Source organism: Sardina pilchardus, chromosome 3 (genome assembly GCF_963854185.1).
Source record: "Sardina pilchardus chromosome 3, fSarPil1.1, whole genome shotgun sequence".
NCBI lineage: Eukaryota > Metazoa > Chordata > Actinopteri > Clupeiformes > Clupeidae > Sardina > Sardina pilchardus.
The window spans coordinates 33,254,915-33,263,654 of record NC_084996.1 but is presented as its reverse complement, the minus strand read 5'-3'; the positions used below and the strand labels follow the sequence as shown (position 1 = coordinate 33,263,654).

Genomic DNA, 8,740 nt, shown 5'->3' with positions numbered 1-8,740 from the left:
TGTCCCACAGAGCCTCACACAGCTTTGCAAATGAAATCATATCTGATGCTGCCCATTTGCCCCCACACACATACAGCCTTTGCATAGAGGCTCATGCTGTAAGAGTATCGTTTTAGGTCTAAATTTAACTAGCACTGCAAAACGTGCAGGCTGGTAGCTGACAGTGGGAGGCAGAATGTCCATACAGCTTTTTTTTCTATCTTTCTTGAAGGTTTTAAAGCTGATAAATTCATCTCTACCATGTTTCGTGCTTCTGAAGACCTACACCTGGACAGGAATACTTAATAAAAAGACCAGACTTTATAAAGATGAAAATGAATTCATTACTTTCCTTCCTTAAAACGTGGATTACACATATAAGATATATAACAAATATATCACCTCAATCGATATAGGGCTATTTCCACCATGTCTTTATAGTGATGACTTTTTTTTAGAGGCTTTGGGCATTTACCACGGACTTGACCAAAAAAGGACACTTAAGATGACCAAGATCCCTCAACCCATCGGTCACCACTTTTATAATGCTACACCATTCAAAAAGTGCCATCCATTACCTTAAGGAAGTCTTTAAAAGCATTTTTGTACTGAGCAAATCTAACCTGAGAGCGGATGAAAGTGAGATCAAACGCACCCTCTCTCTCCCCTCACAGCCTACGCACTCAGAGTGAGCGCGACTCTGGGCCACAGTAGGGCCACATCGGAGCCAGCAGCTGTCTAATGACTTTCAGACGTTTTGACTATTACTCTGACTGTTATTGTTGTTGTCTTTGGTTTTGGCTCTACAGCTCCCAAAGGGTGGAAATAGCTGAGGGGTAAAGAGGGTATCTCCCTCTGCCAGTTGTGTAATTAAGCAGAGGTCTGATTTACAAGGACGCTGAAAGTTCCCCAAGACACAACATAAAGCACAAGAGTCACAACACAAGCCTATTTATAGCAACACACACACCTACACTTTCACTTTACTATGTATATCACCTGCAACCTTACAAATACTCATACTGTATGTGTTCACTCTCTGTCTCTCTGTCAGACTCTCTCTTGCATTTTCTCTCTTGCCTTTCATTTCCTCCCTTTCAGTCTCTCTCTCTCCCCCTACACATTTATTCATTCACACACACACACACACACACACACACACACACACACACACACACACACACGTACACACAACTCTCCTCCGCCTCCTTCACATATCGAACCCAAGTTTCCTCATTGCTCATTTTGGAGTGCGTGACTAATAACGCTTTCTCCACTTCCCCTTCTCACCAGCAGCTGTTTGGCGGCGGTGACCCTCAGACCACCTTACTGCGAGCACATTAAGAGTTTGGTCCAGCGCAGCGCAGACGCCAACACAAGGACAGATGCTCTAAACGGTGCGGTAAGACACCCCACTCCCACACACAACCTGCTGCCCACTTCTATGTGCATTTAAAGAGGACCATTTGGCATGAGCACTGAACATTCTGCGCCAGGATCATCAGCTCCTCTCATGTTAACACATAGTGTATGGCGTATGCATACATTAACCAAAAGTCTGATCATCTAAACGGTTCAACAACTGCTTTGAATGTGTTATTGCTGATGGCCGTGCTTTTGTCCAAGCCAGAGTCACTGGCATGCAGGTTTGTGCCTTATCGTAGCCCCAGCCTCCATATAGAAACCTCCCCTCCCCTTCCTCTTGTCTTCCCCTCACCTCTCAGTCATGTTGAAGATGTGCGTGAAAAAAACGAGGCAAAAACGGAAGTACTCACCACGTGCTCTCTTAGCCTGATCTGATTTTAGAACAACCACAAACCCACTGGGTGCTTATAGCCAATGGGCTGCAGATCTGCTGTTTCGCTGTACGAACTTCGGCGATAACATCGGCAAGCTTTGGGGTGTGAAAATAACACACACACAGAGCACTCGGTTCATGGGTGCCATCAGACCCCCACCCCCACACACACACATCCACACACATCCACACACATGAGCCCTCTCTGTCTCTCTACCTCTCTCTCAAATACATACTGTACATATACAAACACCACTGCTACCCGAGGGCCCATTTAACATGATGGGCCAGTGTTGAATCTTTGACTGAAAACATGCTCTGCTCAGCCATATCAAGAGTTCTAACACTGACAAAAAAAGAAAAATTAGTAAAATGCAAGTTCTTACTTTTAAACCATTCCTAGACCCCCACCGCCCTTTGATGGAGAAATGACCAAATTGGCTGAGGTGGGATTCAGTATAAAGACAGCGGCAACCTTGTTTGTACTGTCCTTCTCTAAAACTAGCTTAACATATTCATGTTCAGGGATAAGGGCTGTACTTAAACTAGTTGTTTGAAAAAAAGACCCATTCATAAACAGAGAAGCCATTTTGAAAGGAGAGTTCATGAAGCGGCTTCTCTCACAACGTTTGTTCTTCATTTTGAAAGACGAACCGAGCCACCATTTCACACACCAGCGGCAGTGTCTTCCTTAACTACTTTGGCCGAAGCCTGCGCAGCATGCACAGCCCACCAAATACACACGTCTGATTGATCATCCACACCATAGCCACTGTACACTGTGAACTCAACAGGGACACAATTAGGCAGGCTGCCAGCCCTCTTTAAATCCCATGCACTCTCCTGAATGAGCTACGGATGCTAAATTGATTTACCAAGGTCCCGCAGGGGGGCCTGAGCTGCCTGTGTGTCCATCCTTGATATTTATGCATACAACAGATATGTGACTGGACTACACTGAGGGCCCAGAGCAAACACATTAACCTACATGGGACTGGGACAAAGGAGTGGGCTTTGAAAGCAGCCGCTGTTTTCTGCATGTGTTTCTTCATGGGCCTTTGGAAAGACATGAGAGAGACAGGGGGATGACATGTAGCGCTGCTCTCTCTTCTCTCTGTCAGATGGAATCCAATCCTCTATTGGAGGTGCTTGCACAGGACTGTGCAGAGCTTATAGCCTGGTGGCCCTGACATGTTACATCTTAGTTCAGTTTGCGCTGTATTCATTGCAAAAGTACAGTGTAGCTGACTACCAGTGGAGGGGCACTATTTGTGTTGCAGACAGCAGATGACTCCAGGAGGAATACTGCAGCACGGCCAGCTGACTTTATGGATTGATCTGAGCAGAGATGTCACCATGAGCTCCCCACTGTATGCTCCCGCTGATATTTCTGTTGTTACATTATCGGTGTGTTAAACATTGGGGTCAACCTTTAGCTACCGGCTATAGACAGGACTCTTCTCCAGCATGGTTGATTTCCAAGACAAATCCTCTGGCTGTCATCACGCAGGCATACCTCTTCACTCACTGATGGGATCGAAAAATCTGGGACATCAAATGTTTCTCAGGGGAGGTTTCTGCTGTCTGCATTCAGAACACAAATAGTACCCCTCCACTGATAGTCAGATACACTGCACTTTTACAATGTCATCTTATTTTGTTCAAAGAGCTACAGTTGATTTCATCTGATTAGTACTGAGGGCCACACTCCTCTGGTCAGATTCTGAATACAAACAAGACTAAACTTGGACACTAACCCAAGACATGGGCAGTGGGCACAAGGCTCAAGTGTCTTGTCGCTTAGCATGGGCACAGCTCACTGTTAACAAGCGAAATGACTTTTGGAGACAGACAGAGAGATTGGAGCCTGTGCTGAAAAGAGTGGGTGAGCTCAATCATTTGCTTCTTCCATTGAAGGAGACCTTATTCCCTTTATTTCCCTCATGGGATCAAAAGACTATAGCCTACTTATACTATTCATAGAGTAATGACAGCTTAGAGGAAAAGTGAATGAGCATAGTACAAAACATCTATTCTTCCCTTTCTCTGGTAAATGAAGATAAGGGCATGCACCTGAACCCAATATCTGGTCCCAAAAACAATGGAATCTTTGTCTGATATGAGCCCATATCATTCACCACTATGCCACTTGGCTATGCTATGCTATGCAATTTGGCAACCTGCGTCTTTTGAGTCGGTGCATCTGAGGGTGTGCCAGTGTTTGTCTGAGTGTATGTGTGTGTGTGTCTGTGTGTGTGTGTCTGTGTGTGTCTGTGTGTGTGTGTGTGTGTGTGTGTGTGTGTGTGTGTGTCTGTGTGTGTGTGTGTGTGTGTGTGTGTGTGTGTGTGTGTGTGTGTGTGTGTGTGTGTGTGTGTGTGTGTGTGTGTGTGTGTGTGTGTGTGTGTGGTGGAGGTGGGAGGGGGGGGGGGTATGGGGGGTCACGTATCTCAGAGAGTGTCATCTCTTCCAAATAAATCCAAAGACATCAGGAAGTTACACAACCATAATGAGCAGGACATTCCATTGCATGTTTGGTGCTTGGGGCATTGTTCAGGCAAAAAACACTGCACTTTCATTTGAATATCTTAATGGAGGTAAATGTCATCCATTCTGTCAGGTAACTGTTTGACTTATCTCATTCTTTGCCACTGATCATGTTATAGTGCGCAGCTGAGGTTTCTGGAGTTCACCTGATCTCCCTCAACAAAACTTAGTTTACATGTTTGAAAAACATATACAAGCATTAGTTTGTTCCAAGAGCTCCAAATATGGGATTGGAGATAGAGGGACTGTGCACAGTCTGCTCCTGGTCAGAGCTCCCATGTTGCAATTCTTGGCACATTTGAGTATCTTTGTTCTTACATAAGGAATTGAAATTGCACATTAAGTGCTGGGGTTTTGGAAAACAATGCCAGTTAGATTGCTGTTTAGCCTATTTGTTGTGGTAAAATGTACACAGTGTTATGTATATTGAATTACATTGTTCTATATACTTGTTTTGTGTAGCTTGAAATAAAGGCCAGGATTCACCCAACTAACTACAACCAAAGCAAAGAACCAATATCATCAGTCAGATAGGCCTTAATCAAAGTGAACTGTACATAGAAAATCGATAGCCCATAGAATTGACAAATCAATGTACAGTATGTATTAATCATGATATTGTGGAAGATCTGGGTACTGGTAGCCTAGACTGAGCTGAAAAAAAAACCCCACTATGTAGCATGTGTGCTTACAGTGACCAGGATAAATGCTTCTAACTAAAGGTAGTGAAAATGCCCTTAAAAGCCTTGGGCTCATAGGGTTAAATCCCGCATATATAACGCAAAATAAGCATTTTAATAACAGTGACATTCAACACACAGCCACTTAAGCTCTATCCACAGCAGAGGTGGAAAAATCAAGTTTCAGTGAGTAAAAGTCCAACCATATATCTGTGCCAACTATTAATTGAAACCAGCTGATTCTAATTTGCACAACTCTTCAGCTAAGTAGAGCAGCTAACTGATGAGATCACCTGTGCTGAGGTAGAACCAAGAGTTTTCCACCTCTGATCCACAGTTAACCTTGACTATGTAGTTCTGACAATGATTTGCTTTGCATGAAAACATGCTTCATTGAAAAGTGACTTTTAGTAATGTAAATATTAGAAATGTGTTTTCAGAACATCCATAAATAATATCATAAATCATAAGTGGTTTATCATTCCAGTGACTGTAGGCCTAACTCAACTGCTATGAATGTATAGCACCATGAAGACAAGACCTAACTTGATCTCAAAAGCTGAAAGTTGAAAATCTCCCATGATTCTGATAAGAAGACAACATACAGGTAGTCTGATAATGTGCCACTGGATCCCGCTGTAGTTACCCAACATCTTGATGAATGCTGCATTTCTTTTTTTATTATTATCCAAAAGTTGCCAGTTTGTATGTTCTGCAATGGATTAAATGTCAAATAATGTGCACTTTTTGTAGTACACTATAGTAAAACAATGTATATTTTTTACAGTAAAATAATGTTGAAGTACCATTCAGTGCTATAAGTTTAGTTAATAATATATTTTCCATGTCATTCTTTTTACTGCCACTGTGACCACCAAATGCAATGATGTTGCTGGGAATGTATTATAATATGTTACTTGACGATAGCTGCCAGTACACTGCCAATTTACTTTTTTAACAGGGCTGGTGTCTTAGGTAGGCTATGTTAAGTTAAGTAGCCAGCAGAAAGATGTGAAGGTGATCTAAGCCTGCATTCCATCATCTGCTGAGGTCTAAGACCTGATTCATCCTTCTGGCTGAATGCTTTAGGAACAGGATGGGTCAGTCTGGATGAAATGAGCTAAGTGGGGAACCAAAAGAAGAGGTGTAGAAATGGCAACTGCTCTGTATGCCATGCACAGAGGACGCATGTATTACATAGTACAGTCTATTCAAATGACATTTCTATTAACCTCCACTGCTCCCGTGGACACACACACAGGCTGTGCCTCTGACAAGAGCATTCTCCAGGGAAAGCAGATGGCGAACAACTCCTGCCCCCTTTATGCACGCACACACAAAGGTCTGGTGCATTAGAAACGAGAAAGCCTTGCAGTGGCAGGTTTCAGATTAGTTGAACTGCGGTTCACGTCGCGTACCTGGTGCCATGATCTGCACCACTTCATTTTTGGTGGGATGAATTAATTTCATCTGAATGCAAACTCTGAATGCAAACTCAACATGACTTGGTTTTATATTTCATGCTTTCCTCAGGCCGTGGATGATAGCACATGATAATAGTGCCCACCTACATTGTATGACCTAGGCTACTTCTAGATGTAAAACTGACATGTTACACTTAATCTCAACATAAAATAATCTGACTAGTTAAAATCACCAAGCACATATGGGTAATGCAAAGTGCATTTGTAAAACAACACAATTTTGGGCATTCAACTCCTTGACCAACTACATTTTGACATAGAAAATTACAATATTGTTAGAAATATTATATGACATATAAATCTCACTGAATCTGGGTTGTTGCATCCCACCCAAGCTTGGTTCTTCATTTGAAATCGATGCTTCACAGCAAAACATCATAGGCTATACAAAGGCATTAGAACTAGCAACTCTTTCACTTTGACCTACACACCTAACCTAAGCAACTGAATGTGATCCACATTCAGGCGCAATCAGAACATGCCCTTCAAAAGACAATTAACCAACACAAATGAATTGTGTCACCATGTTTTCTATCAGTTTGACATAATGTTTTTTTTTTTTTTTTTTTTTAATCAAATCCACTTACGACACGAGTTCCTCAACAGTCTCTGGGATATGCTGGTGTCAACACCCTTCTTAATAACGTGTTGTCGTCTGCTTATTCCGTGAGGTAACACAAAACACAACAATCCCATTTAAATAATGTTTTAAGGCATCGTTTTTAGTAGGTTACCCACGATGTATAGCCTATCTGTTCTATGATAACCAACTGCGAACGTATCCAAAGCTTCGCATGTAGGCTACTGCTTACATCGCACAGGACTTCGCCGCTGAACTTTCAATGCCTTGGAGAAGTTTACAAAAGTCCATTAAATATTTAGCTTAAATTCCCACACTACCCAGAAATTGTTTACCTGATAGAGGAACAACCTCTGGAGTGGACGCTCAGCTCAGCGAGTTCATTTCGGGTGTAGAAACTTTCAAACACTGAGACGTTTTGAGAGGGCTCCGTCGAACTGTATGAACTTCAACTTATCAGTACTGCGACACCTGCAAGAATAAAGTGTCAGTCAAGTTGACAGAACAAGTTAATTGGGCGGAGTTAAAATAGACTGGGGCGAGAGCGTTTCACTTGTTGAGTTAAATTGTTGCGGATCTCCTGTGTGCGTCTAATAAAAAAAAGATTTGGCCTTTTATTCATCTGAATATGAAACATAGTAAAGATTAATTTCGTAAGGGGATGAACAATGTTGACTGCAGTGCACACTGACAGAATAACTCATGCCTGGTTCATAGCTACCCAATCATAGCGCGTATAGCCTTCTATTAAAAGGTTTCTTGTAACTCTCAAGTTATTTGCATTGTTTGCAGGCTGATGTCATAAACTGGTGGCATGCAAATATTTTAGGCTGCAGCTTATTTGTTTTTGTTAACGGTTGAGCCTTGGGAAGAATAAAGGCATGTTTGTTATGGAACGGTGCATTTATATAAAAGAGCAACGGCCCTCGTCGTTTAGGCCTATGCACGATACATAATAATTAATGAGCCATACCCTGATTAACAAAGGTATGTAGCCTATAAATATCTGAAAGCAAATATTGAAAAGACTGACGTTCCTAATAGCCTAAATCATGTTTAGGCTATCTCTAAGCGTATGTGTGATCGTGAGAAACAGAGGGAGAGGTAATAAAGTAGGCTAGGTAGATAGATAAAATGCTATATTTGAAATCGACCCACCTTATTACCTAGTCTGTGTCTGTCTTTGAGGTCTCCCTCTAGTGGTCAACAAATTGAAGTACGGGGCAAGAGGAGATTTTTTTATTTACTAAGCTATTCAAGCATACACAAATAGCAGCAAAATACAATCAAGCAAACACAATACCCATTAATTTTGTCCCCCTAATATCGTAATTAGCGATAGACATTCCAATTGTAGGCTACAGCAGATTGTGCAAAAGGTATTCTTGGAGCCATTGTGGAAAAGGTCCTGTGAAGTGTTCTTTTGTGTCTTTTTTCACATACTCCCCACTACCATCACAATACTTATAGAGAAGAGACTCTGGGATGTACCTGACCTGCCGAAAGAGGCCCAAAATAACATCAATGTGATATGGCAAGGTCAATTGGATATCGTTAATAACTAGATGAATGTAAGCCTATCTCTTGGACTCCATATTTGTATAAGATATATCTACAGAAGACTGACTAGTGAGGGCCAGCTAAAGCGATGAACAAAGCCTTCCTCTGAAAGGAC

General features: G+C 42.1%; 1 protein-coding gene across 7 annotated transcripts in view; it reads right to left on the bottom strand.

Moving 5' to 3' along the window:
- The window catches only part of card11 (caspase recruitment domain family, member 11), a 25,632-nt gene extending 18,097 nt beyond the window's left edge, over window positions 1-7,535 (bottom strand). For all 7 annotated transcript variants that reach the window (XM_062532934.1, XM_062532933.1, XM_062532937.1 and 4 more), the window contains exon 1: window positions 7,401-7,535. The gene's annotated coding sequence lies outside the window, so the exon portion shown is untranslated. The remainder of the gene's footprint in view (window positions 1-7,400) is intronic.
- Window positions 7,536-8,740: the final 1,205 nt, after the last annotated feature.